Source organism: Salvelinus fontinalis, chromosome 38, assembly GCF_029448725.1.
Source record: "Salvelinus fontinalis isolate EN_2023a chromosome 38, ASM2944872v1, whole genome shotgun sequence".
NCBI lineage: Eukaryota > Metazoa > Chordata > Actinopteri > Salmoniformes > Salmonidae > Salvelinus > Salvelinus fontinalis.
This window is the reverse complement of record NC_074702.1, coordinates 27,955,019-27,968,644: the sequence shown is the minus strand read 5'-3', so window position 1 is coordinate 27,968,644 and position 13,626 is coordinate 27,955,019.

The following is a 13,626-nucleotide window of genomic DNA, read 5'->3' as shown; positions in this document are numbered from 1 at the left end:
GGTCTCTTGGAAACATGCCCTGCACATCACAGGAACATTCCTATGAAAATGTTAGTTAATGACCTAATGAGAATCTTAAGGGAACGTTCTCTAAAGTTGTGGGAACGTTTGTTGTTAACTGGGGAGAGAGCCGTAAAGAAACTTTGTCTCATGAAGACGATACAGCTAACCACTGGGTTCTGTCACACCGCTTAAAACCACTTAACAACAGGAGACAAACAGAATAAAGGATCAAATAAAATAGCAAAGCTCACAAACAAACAACCAAAACACAGAGAAATAAATATTCCAAAAACAAAAAATCAGATTCAGCTGTGTTTAACAATCGTTGGCATTAAACATACACTGGTTGATATATGCCTACTGCATTGAGAAATAGCTTTTATGATATCCAAAACCTTGCTTCAGTGGTTTTCCTCTCTCGAAAGTGTGTGGCTTTTGGAAGAAAACAAAATGGCCACTCCCTCCAGGAGACATAGGGTCAGAGAGGAATGCTCTTCGGAAACCACAATGTGAGTCCCTTCTAGAATGCTCCAGGGCTGAATCTCATTTTCAAGAAGAGAAAGAGAGACAGAGAAACAGCTAAATTAAAAAGATGTTTGGTTCCGATTATGCCACGCTCCGGTCCCATTCTTCCAGGTCATGGGATCGGATTTAGAGGTGGGCATGCACAGAAATTAAACATTGGCGTCAGTCACAGCACTGGAAATAGCATCTGGAGGATGGCCAGACCACTCCAGTATCCGCTGGTGTGGATCCGTTTAGGTTTTAGCCGGTGGTCAAACCTGTGGGAAGAACACAATGGCTTTTGGAATATTTCAAGTTCAACACTGAAGTCATGCCATGTTTCCTCCAATGATGGATAAACAATATTTGTATGTCTATGGTTTTCTCTGTTAAGGCCCCCAATGGCTCTCTTGGGCCTCACAGTGGCTGATAAATCCAATCAAATCAAATGTTATTTGTCACATGCGCTGAATACAACAGGTGTAGACCTTACAGTGAAATGCTGATTGAGTCTGTAATACCAACACGTTTCAAGCAGACCACCATAGTCCCTGTACTCAAGAACACAAAGGCAACCTGCCTAAATGACTACCAACCCATAGAACTCACGTCTGTAGCCCTGAAGTGCTTTAAAAGGCTGGTAATGGCTCACATCAACACCATTATCCCAGAAACCCTAGACCCACTCCAATTTGCATACCGCCCAAACAGATCCACAGATGTTGCAATCTCTATTGCACTCCACACTGGCCTTTCCCACCTGGACAAAAGGAACACTTATGTGAGAATGCTATTCATTGATTACAGCTCAGCATTCAACACCATAGTGCCCTCAAAGCTCATCACTAAGCTAAGGATCTTGGGACTAAACACCTCCCTCTGCAACTGGATCCTGGACTTCCTGACGGGCCGCCCCCAGGTGGTGAGGGTAGGTAGCAACACATCCGCCACGCTGATCCTCAACACTGGAGCTCCACAGGGGTGCGTGCTCAGTCCCCTCCTGTACTCCCTGTTCACCCACGACTGCATGGCCAGGCACGACTCCAACACCATCCTTAAGTTTGCAGACGACACAACAGTGGTAGGCCTGATCACAGACAACGACGAGACAGCCTATAGGAAGGAGGTCAGAGACCTGGCCGGATAGTGCTGTGTGGTGCCAGAACAACTAATATTGCAGTAAAATGTTGCATTTCCTCTTATAATCCAAAGTCTATTTTCCATCCAGGCTCATTAGTATTCTTCAGTGTTGACTATTGCATTTAGCTTAGCTTTGCGGGTATTGTGCATGGCTTTGGGCTGAGCACGGACTGTGACAGCACCACCAGAATAGACCACCCTAGCAACTCCAGAGCCAAAGTAGGCATACATTTAGAAGTGTTTGCCAATTTAAACGACACCTCTCACAAACAACACCTCTCACAAGCCACTTCAAATGTTGTTTCCATAACACCAACTCCCTCAGAGACAGAGCGCATCACAAAGAAGTTTATAATGTTAGGTCTTATAAAATGTTGTAAAAGTGACACCTCTTCATTTCACACTCTGTAAAGGTAACTGAATAGATCAATGGACACTACTGTGTGGTCCTGTAGTTGACGTTGCTGGAGTGGAGCTCGACCTGCAACTGTAACCAAGGAGACATTAGTTTCAGCTGACTGGAGTTGTTTACAGTAGTTGCCCCAGGCCTCTCCATGGCACTAAGTGGAAACTGTCTTCCTTGAAGTGAGACATCGCTCTCCCTATCTCTTTCTTGCCTGAGGCGACCGAGGTGCAACCCCTGAAGACTTCTTCAGCATTTGATAGGTCACATTTTCCTAACTGAACTGAAGGGTATTAACGAAATGCAGATGCCTATTTGAGAGAGGAAGAGTGTAAGGCAAAAAAGATCATGACACTGCAGAACATTTTCCAAGGGCTTTCAGTTGGTAAGAAAAAAATTGAAGATCTGTTATGAATGAGGACGTTGAACTAGGTAGACCAACTGTGTTCCCATTTCATTTTGAATGCAATTTGCTGTAACTTGATGGCTGAATCAAAATTTGCTGCGTTGTTTAATGGGGTAATTGAAATCTGTCAGACAAAAAGCTATTGTGTAAGTGTGAATTTGTTTACATCTGAAATACAGGTTTTTTGCCTACAGTTAGCCTGCAAAAAACATTTAATAGAAATTGGCTGCAAAAGTACATTGTGTTTGTGATCCTTCTAGTATTGCACTCAGAGGATTACAATTCAACACAACACCATGTAGTTTATCAGACTAATGTGTACTATACACTCGCTCTCTCATTAAACACACTCAAAAAAATACTTCAGCACACTCACACACAAACCACTTCTGTTGGCTGGTGAAGAGAAAATAAACAGGATGGTTGTGGTTTGTAATTATCAAGCAGCAAAACAATAGCATTAATCAACCTCATATTGCTGAGTGGGACAGGAAAGACAGAAAAGAATCAGCAGGGAGCAGCAGTGATTCATACACTCCGAAAGTACAAAAACACACATTTAAATCTGTTATTTCTACATCCATTTCAAGATTGTCAAGATATATACAAATTGATCATTGAAGAATATATCTTCTAAATGCCTCAGGAGCTTAGTTCAACTTTCTTACCTCGCCAGAACGCAAAATATAAGCTTGTAAACAAACGAATTGTAAACAAACACTGCATAGCCTACAAATAGAGTTAAAACGATCATTTTGATCTTATGGATGGTCAGTCCTTGCATCCATAGCTCTGTCTATGCATTTGAGTGTGGTTACATGTATACAGCCCCATCCCTAAGCTATTTACCAGATCAGTGGTGGGGTAACTGCTTTGTTAATGTTGGAACTGCAGATTGCCTTATATATTGGAAAAAAACAATGACATAGATTTTGTGATTGTTGATGGCACATACAAGCTCTCGACCAGTATAGCTGATCGAGAAACATTCTAGTCTGGGATTGACAAAAAAACACTGAATATCTTTTCAGGTGCACAAGGTTCTTTAAGGACAGCCAGGCAGGGGAACGAACGTGAAGTGAAAGACTAGCTTTGGTTAGGAATTGTCATGAACAACCACCGGACGCAAAGCCTGTCCAGGTAGCTGTCGATATGGAGCATGAAGAGTAAGACAAACATTATGAATAGGATCAGCAGATACACTCCTAACACCTGACGTAAGGTCAGTTTAGCATTTTCTCGCCCTAATGGTGAAGGTTAGAATTGTGGGAGTGTAAGCTGATCCTAGACCGCACTGGTGGCTACTTACTTCTATGGGACTTTCTGTCAGTTTTCATCAGCCAATCATCTTAACTTCCATAAACAAATTCCGAATCCTCTAGACCAGGGATTCCCAAACAGTCAGGCACCCCTTACAGAAAAGTTAGCAGGTGTAAAGCTTATTTCTTGCAAATCTACACATTTTGTCAATGGGTGCAGAGAAATTGTTGCCGTTTTAAAGCTCATTCTAGCAAAGCCATGTTTTACACTTATGTATGTGACTCAAACATAACAACAAAATTGATGGGCAAAAAAATCTAGCTAAAAATTATACTATTACAACTTTCAATAGTAAGTTGAAAGCCGGACTGAGTTCCTAAAGTTTGCGAACCACTGCTTTAGACAGCTGAACCATAGCACACACAACTGTCCTGAAATGAAATCTAGCTGTGGGCCATCTGTTGAAAGTAGTATTCATACTCAGAAGAGGCCATGCCGCTTACATACCCTCCAGTCTACACCATATCTCACATTGATGCATCACCATCGCTGCTTCCACTAAATCCCATCCAGTTATGCAAGAAATGTGGAGAAGGAACCAAAAGTATTCACTTTGGTGATCTATTCTTTTAATCCTGGAGGTCGTCCGACCCTGGGCCGCGAGAGCCAAAGCAACCCATCTGGCTTTGATTCCGCACCACATTTGGTTACTTAACTAAAGATTATCATATCATTATTTCCCACAGGACTACTGCTCAGAATAGAGCCTGTACTAAAAACCTAATAAGGTAGCCATTCGTATCAGATTTTGTGTTATTAACATCCCCCGCCCCCTCATCTGTCCGTCAAAGTGGTCCCGTCCAATTATCACCTCGTTTGGCAGTTGGTGCTGTGGAGGCCATAGAGCCTTGGCGTTCAGGGTTTGATGAGGGCAATCAAAATGTTCAGTTCAGAGTCTTAGCTACAGTGTGTACTGGTGCGGTTGTACCAGACATCCGCTGTTTCTCTACACATGGCCAGCGATAGGGAGGGAGAGATGGAGCAGAGGGATTGGGGTCAAAGGGGAATCAGACTCATAGGAAGGGATTTATTCTTCCACTCCCCTACCCAGATGAAAACAGTTCATGCACTCCTGCACTTCTGAAATGAAACAACCCAACGAGGAGCGAATAAGGTTCACAGTGCTATTTGCATACAACCGAAAAAGAGACTAACATTTTTCTCTCGCTCTTGTCCCCCTAGCAACGCCATTGCCGTAAGGCGAAACTGAACTGAAAGACACAATAACCACTGCTGTGCTGCTGTTTTGGAAAGGAAAGTACTTTCTTTTCCATTTTCTTCTCATTTTCGCTGGACTTTTTATGAATGTGAAAAAAAATGGTGGTCTCATTTTATACAATTTCCAAATACTGACAGGGGAAATGCTTGGTTTGAATAGACCCACTGTTCTGCTCTGCTTGGCTCTGTTCTGTGCACAGTCTCACTCCCGCTAGGAGTCTGTGATGCTGGCTCCATGAGCTCTACTCTTGTGGCTCTTGGGCCCAGTCCAAAGTTAAGTTAAGCAGCATTACCCCCTTTCCTCACCTCTGCTCCATGGTGTAGACACATGTACTGTAAATGCACTCTCCGTGACACACATATAGTGCAGACAGAAATGTTCACATGCACACACACTCACTACCCCTACACGTACATGCATACCCACACCCAAATGTGTGCACATACAAGTAAGTGCGAATGTACACACAGACAGAGACAGACAGACACACACACAGACACACATTACAGACACACATTTAATTTTACCCTCCCTGTATACATTTGCATGTAAACTCACTTCCACACACTTAAAAACATCGATTTGACAGCTCCAATCCTTAGACGGGCGACCATTCAGGGGCCAGATCGAGAGGGAAAATTTTCTATCAACGAGACAGAGGGCTCAAAGGCTCTTGGCCTTCACAAAGTAGCTGTACCAACGTGACACCATTGTAAACTCGCCAGGCATTCTTAAAATCTTTCCTCTCATAAGTGGCTTTAAGGTCTGAACGATGAAATAGTATACTCTACATCTGGTTCAATCTAAGGCCAGATATACAGTATTTTACCTCTTTTAATTTGTCTCTATCACATACACATACGCTGGCACACACACACACACACACACACACACACACACACACACACACACACACACACACACACACACACACACACACACACACACACACACACACACACACACACACACACACTGCTTTCCTTTTCAATTACCTCGAAGCAACACCAAATCACGGGCAACACCATGCTAAACTTCCATTCCCATTAACTCTGATTCATAGTTCCCATAGCTACATCCCATACATTTGAGTCATCATGGCCATTGTATATTATATTACTTCAACCACACAGCCAAGGCTTGGTTCTTTATAGACTACCACACACAATCATGCACTGAACCACACACAGTACCCTTTGTCAGCAACATCCCACACATGCAAGTACCCGCTAACAACATCTGCACTCCACAGCTGAGTCACACTGCTAGCTTAACCATCTGAGTAGAACTGAAAGATCTGGCAACAAAGATGTTGAAGAACACAACACTACATGAATCTGGTCTTCCTCCAGTTTGCATAATGTTCGACTAATGTTACCCCAGTCCCTTGATCCTACTAAAAGACAAGATGTTGCGCAAGTTGGACATCTCTCTTGTTTCACAATCATCTTTATGCAGGCTGATTCTTTACACTAGTGATATGGAACGTTTTACTAGCATCACGTGCAAAGATGTTTGGCTTTGCATGGGTATGTTGTATTACAGATGTAGGATATTAATTTGATCACCCTTTGCAGGAGAACTTTCGTGCGATGCAGGAAATGTAAAGCTTGTATTGTATTTGACGTTTAAAAAGACTTCCGAAGTTTGTAATTTCCACTGAAATTTCAGACTTGATTTTCCCTTACTAAAAATGTATCAACCCCTACAAAAATGTTCATTCATTTTAATCCACATAATAATTCACATTTCCAGTTACTGCAGGATTATTTTCCTGCTGTTGCTAACTGGCTCAAATTAAGATCCTACATATGTATTATGTGACTGCCCTGGAGATACACTAGGTGGACTTGTAGATTACAGGCCAGTTCTCATCCATTCTCTCCAGTCTGACTTCCTGAGTCCCAATGCCTGTGGAGATTGCCTCTCCCTATAGAATACTGATTCGGTGCCTCTTTCACACCAGATGAGGAACACATGTCTAGAAATCCGGTCGTTCTCTCTTCCCATTTCTTTTCTCCCTATCTTTTTATGGAAAAGACAAACAGATGACAGAACAGAACAAATATATTTTGTGCAGAGGAAGGAGCATTCTCCCATGGTCATTTTAATAGGCTCCTGGACAGAACGAGGCCCATGAATTTAAACTTAAGCAAGTTTGATTGATTTTGGTACAAGGTGCCATGTGAGTGGCAATGGCCTGAAATGGCCTGCTCTTAGTATTGCCCTGCTGAGCCTGGTCCTTTAGAATGACAAATGGTACGATGGTCCTTGTTGACATTTTTTACGTGCAGTAAAGTCTATTGCCACAAGATATTCTCACCAGTATACATTACAAATTGTCTATTACAGAGCACTTTTTTCTTCTTCTATAATTTATTCAACCTTTATTTAGCCAGGCGAGTTGGTTAAATACTTTTTTTTTAAGTTAAAGGGATACTTCGGAATTTTGGCAATGAGGCCTTTTATCTAATTCCCTAGAGTCAGATGAACTCGTGGATACTATTTGTATGTCTCTGTGTGCTGTTTGAAGGAAGATGCTAACTACAGCTAGCGCAATTGCTAACTAGCATTAGCACAATGACTGGAAGTCTATGGGTATATGCTAACATGCTAGTAGATACCCATAGACTTCCCATTTTATGCTAACAGTAGTTAGCATTGGATCGCGAAACTACCTCTAACTTCATACTGGACACAGAGACGTAAAACTCTGGGGAAGTAGATAAAAGGCCTCATTGCCAAAATCCTGAGGTATCCCTTTAAGTCAATCAAAAAGCAGCGATGATGTTTGGGTGGTAGATCAAGTAGTGAGACGTTTCCAAGAAGGCAGAGGGATGGGGAGAGTGGAATACTGTGACCCAAAAGTGTAGACAGTTTGTGTGCTGTCTTTCCATAATTGTAGGTTAGGTGGACAGTGCCATGTGGCGTGAAAGAACAAATTGTTATTTACAATGACAGTATGGCTAAACTGTTCAAGTCTCCTACAACTCAAGCAGGATCCAAAACAGACGAGACAACAACATCACTTTCATAACCTATAATCAAACCCTCTCTGTTTTCTCCAGATTGATCTCTTTTGTTATTCAGTTGGTGTTTGTTACATAAGGGGAACCAGATCCACTTGGGAACACATTGTGCTGCTCCTCTGTATGTCTGATATCAACTGCCCCGCTTCTCCTGAACAGTGTGTCCTATCCGCTTACAACCCTACTTTACTATATTTACAGATGATCTTCCTAACATCGAGACCAATAGGCCATGCCAAAGGCCACATGTGTGAATGTGTGTGTTCTATGTGTGCATCAGTGTGTGTATCAGTGGGCTGGTGGGCGGAGCTATAGGAGGACAGGCTCATTGTAATGGCTGAAATGGAATCAAAGCTGGAATGAAGTCAAACGTGGTTTCCGTATGTTTGATATCGTTCCTTTTATTCCATTCCATTCCATTCCCATCCTTCCGTGCTTATCAGCCAGCTTGGCAGCACAAGAGGCTTCTAGACGATTCAATTGAACTAAATCAAGTCCAGACAGCCAGGCAGCAAGAGGGTCCACAACATCCAATGCCAACCAAACTGCTTTATTAATGCCAACCATCAGCAGCTATTTATTAGCTTGGCAAATTTAGCAGTAGAACAGCTCCACTTTAAACCATAGGAGTCTGGAGCCTATTTGTGATGTAAATGTTCTGCTCACAACGTCTAGGCAGTGTACAGCATCCATATTAGGGTCCCTGTATTGCTTCCAATGTGGGTGTACAAAAGAAGTCAGTTGGAATATGTTGAACCTGTAAGTACATCTGTGATAATACTGAGCCAGACTGTCACGAGAATTTTCAATCCCAATGATAATAAAAATCAATCAATAGCTTTGACCAATCCCCGAGGTTTGTTAGACCATGGGTTTAATAATAATTAGTCAAAGACTCAGCTTATGCAAATGGTTAGTACAGTTTATTCACGAGAACGTTCTCAAGTCCACAATACAAAGACATCCATTTTATAGCGGTGCACATACATCCACACAAACAGCAGATATCATACGCACATACATTTGCACACAAACAGTAGGTATCCTGCGCACATACTTTATCAATACCCAGCCGACAGAGATTAGGGACCGTGAGAATCACTCCCTGTCCTCCCTCAAATCTCTCAGTGGCCCCTAGCCAAGGTCGGCACCGAATCTTGCTCAGACAGTCTGTGTTTAAAACCTTTTCTCAATAGGGGGTGCTGTTTTCACTTTGTAAAAATTCGTTCCCAAATTAAACTGCCTCGTACTCAATTCTTGCTCGTATAATATGCATATTATTACTATTGGATAGAAAACACTCTCTAGTTTCTAAAACCGTTTGAATTATATCTGTGAGTAAAACAGAACTCAAGTTGGAGCAAACTTCCTGTCAGGAAGTGAGAAATCTGAAATCTGGCAATCTGTTCCAGGGTCAGTTTATTAATTTGCATGTATTCTATTGGTCGACATGAACTGCATACGCCTTCCCCTAGATGTCACCAAGCAGTGAGAATTGGAATGGAGTTGCTAGGCAGATCTGAGGCCATATAAATGGTCTTGGAACGTGGGGTGCACTCTTTTCAACGTTCGCCATGACGCGAGACAGACCTCAGGATGGCGTTCTGGAAAGCTCTCGTTATAGGCCTTAGATATATCTGGCTCTGATTTTATTCGATATAGGTGTTAAAGACATCATAATGTAGTTATTTTAAACCGAGTTATATCAGTTTATATCAGTATATTGCGATTTTCGGATATTTCTTTGTGCTGCGTTATAGTGAGTTGGGCACGTCTGGGCCACATAGCTAATGTTTGCTGCTAATTCCTAAGTTGAAGACGGCAATCTACAACCGAGCAACGATGATTCTGGACAAAGGACAACTTGCCCAAGATACTGATGGAAGCTCATCAAAAAGTAAGAACTATTTATGAAGTTAATTCGTTGTTCTGTTGAAAAATGTTGACCTACTATTCCGCCATTAATTTCGGTGCGGTCTCGCTTTAACGCACGCTGTATGTCGTAGTAACGTTAATTTTAAAAATCTAACACAGCGGTTGCATTAAGAACTAATGTATCTTTCATTTGCTGTCCAACCTGTATTTTTTTGTCAAGTTTATGATTAGTTATTGATTAGATTAGGTGCCTCTCCCAAGATTTCTCCCGACATTTTCTTTGCAGCTTGGCTACTATTCTCATAGTATAACCACGATTTGTGCCGCTAAATATGCAAATTTTCAAACAAACTATATATATTGTGTAATATGATGTTATAGGACTGTCATCTGAAGAAGTTTGAGAAGGTTAGTGAAAAAAATTATATATTTTGCTGGTTTATTCGTTATCGCTATTGTTGGCTTGAATCAATGCTGTTGTGTGGTTGGCTATTGTAGTAAGCTAATATAATGCTATATTGTGTTTTCGCTGTAAAACACTTAAAAAATCTGAAATATTGGCTGGATTCACAGGATCTTTGTCTTTCATTTGCTGTACACTGTGTATTTTTCATAAATGTTTTATGATGAGTATTTAGGTAATTCACGTTGCTCTCTGTAGTTATTCTAGTTGCTTTGGTGAGAGTTGTGATGGTGGCTGCAATGTAAAACTATGATTTCTCCCTGAAGTATGCACATTTTCGAAAAAAACATATGCTATACAATAAATATGTTATCAGACTGTCATCTGATGAAGTTGTTTCTTGGTTAGTGACTATTTATATCTTTATTTGGTCGAATTTGTGATAGCTACCTATGCAGAAAAAAAATGGTGGAAAAAAAAAGTTGTGTCTTTTGCTATCGTGGTTAGCTAATAGAAATACATATTGTGTCTTCCCTGTAAAACATTAAAAAATCCGAAATGATGGCTGGATTCACAAGATGTGTATCTTTCATCTGGTGTCTTGGACTTGTGATTTCATGATATTTAGATGCTAGTATTTACTTGTGGCGCTATGCTAGGCTATGCTAGTCAGCTTTTTTACTGATGAGGGTGCTCCCGGATCCGGGATTGTGACCAAGTAGAAGTTTTTAAGATACTATAGAGACATATTGTACAGATATATTGTTTTACCCTAATTCTGACTAAAACTACACACATAATTTCTTATAATTTTACTGACTAAGACTACACACATCATTAATAATAATTTGATGATTCTAATGTATTTCATTGATGATTCTAATCAATTACATACAATTATATAGTTTCAGGGTGGAATATTCTAATCATTCATTTAAACATATAAATTCCATCAACACAGACACAACAAAATGAGAAAATAAAATGGAGGGTGGTGCTGAGAGAAGTAGCTGAAATATGGGGGGTTGCTGACTGCTGATGGAATTTCTATGAAAACACAAGCTTCATCCAATGTATACTTTTCCCAATGTATACTTACTAGTGTATCCTGAAAAAGAAGGCCTGCAGTTCTTATCCCTGTGGGGAAACTTGACTTGTGTCTCCAGGACTCGCCACCTCTGTGAGTGTACAGCCTGCCCTGAAACGGTTTATTTTTAACTAAGTGGGGCCCGCCAACTTGGGGGAGTAAAATGGACCAAGGGGTTTCTGTCTAGATATGGATGGGATCCATTGACAAGCTTTACTAGGTTGCCATGAGGTTATCTGAGGCACTTTGGTGGTTCAATTCTCTACCATTGGATTTGGACTCCACCTCATAGATTTAAAAGCATTGGAATGGTGTGAGCATGGGTTAGAGGGAGTTTCCACCATATTTCCTACACCAATCGCATGCATTTAAATCTATGAGATGGAGTGAACGAATGCACACTTAGGGGAGAAGGGTACTAAATCAAACCGCAACCAGTGTTTAGACGTTTAGTGCCAAAGGTTTACCTGATAAGGACACTCAGCAGCTGGACCCTAATGAGAGATAGATGGGAGAACTGGGGGGAACCAGCCTAAGACACCATGTGTGTATGTATGAGAAAATTCCACTCTGCACTGTGTCTAGGGGATGTGTGATGTGTTCATATACGGTAATGTTAGCGTTTGCTACATTTTAAATCCATTTGGGTTAAATGTGAGGGAACAAGGGTGCTGTATTTTTTACTTTAAGGAGTGAGGTTAATTCTAAGTTCAAACTCATACATTACTTATAGTATTATTGTAACGGCTGTCTAATACCTCCTCCTCGGATGAGGAGGGGTTGGACCAAAACGCAACGTTTTATGCAGACATAATTGATATTTATTGAAGACAAGACGAACACGAAAAACACTTGGAAAATTACAAAAACAACGTAGACAGACCTGAACTTGAGAACTTACATAAACACGAAGAACGCACGAACAGGTAAGACTAGCCAAACGAACAAACAAACAAACGAAACAGTCCCGTGTGGTGCAACAGACACAGACACAGGAACAATCACCCACAAACAAACAGTGAGAACAGCCTACCTTAATATGGTTCTCAATCAGAGGAAACGTCAAACACCTGCCTCTAATTGAGAACCATATCAGGCAACACATTCAACCCAACATAGAAACACATAACATAGACTACCCACCCAGCTCACGTCCTGACCAACTAAACAAAGTAAAACAAAAACAAATAAGGTCAGGAACGTGACAATTATTACTCTGACCTGCTGCAAACATACAGTATATCTGCCAGTAATTTATTCCAGTTGTCAAAGCAAATTAAGATACAGGAGAAGATGAAAGCTATAAAGTGCCCATACATTTATAATTTAAAATCCAACAAGTAAACTCAATTATAATCTGCAATAGAAACATGCAATGTATATTTTTCCAGTTATGTTGTAGTCATGTAGCGTTACCAAAAATGCATGTTGTTGCATCAGAGGCCAATCCGAGAGGCACATCAGAGAGGCCAATCTGTGAAGCAGGATGCCCCAGAATCAGGTACAGTAGTGCAGCTCATTGAGGTTGTGCAATATAACACTCTGGTTACTGATATGAAACATGATATACTATATGCTTGAGAGAGTTCTAACTGCACATTTCTGTTCACACCACTCCCATTCCCTCTTAATAACCTCTTAAAATGGTATTAACATAAGGAGATGTAATAATATATTTTCTCTCAGAATCAGATTTGGTCAAATAAGGACAATGTGGCAGTCAGTGACAATAAATGTTTTTCTGTACGAAGGCCATTAGTAAGGACGGCCATGTCACACCAAGGCACATCATCACACCAAATACCCAGACCAGCAGACAGACAGCCCATGTCTCTTTGGCGAGATGACTTCCTTTACAATCACACGTCAACAAGAGAGAGCGAGAGAGAGAGAAAGAGAGAGAGAGAGATGAGGAGAGGAATGCAAGGGGGACTATCCATTTTTAAGAGCTAGAACCATCTGTGTCTCACTTCCCTTTGGGAGACGGTGCAGACCGTAAATTACGAAGGAGAGAGAGGGGAGAAAGACTTTTCCATGGATCAGTGGAGAAAGTGACAGGCCGGGGGAGGAGTCTTTCTGATTTTACACCCTGAATGTCCCTCTTTTGTTTCTGTTTTTATGGAAATGTATTCCTATGGAAATGCATCCACAACAACAACCAATGAGACATTCAACTGAATGGACGAACAGACAAATACACTGATTCGGGTTACTGAGTTTATCAGGAAGTGTATAGG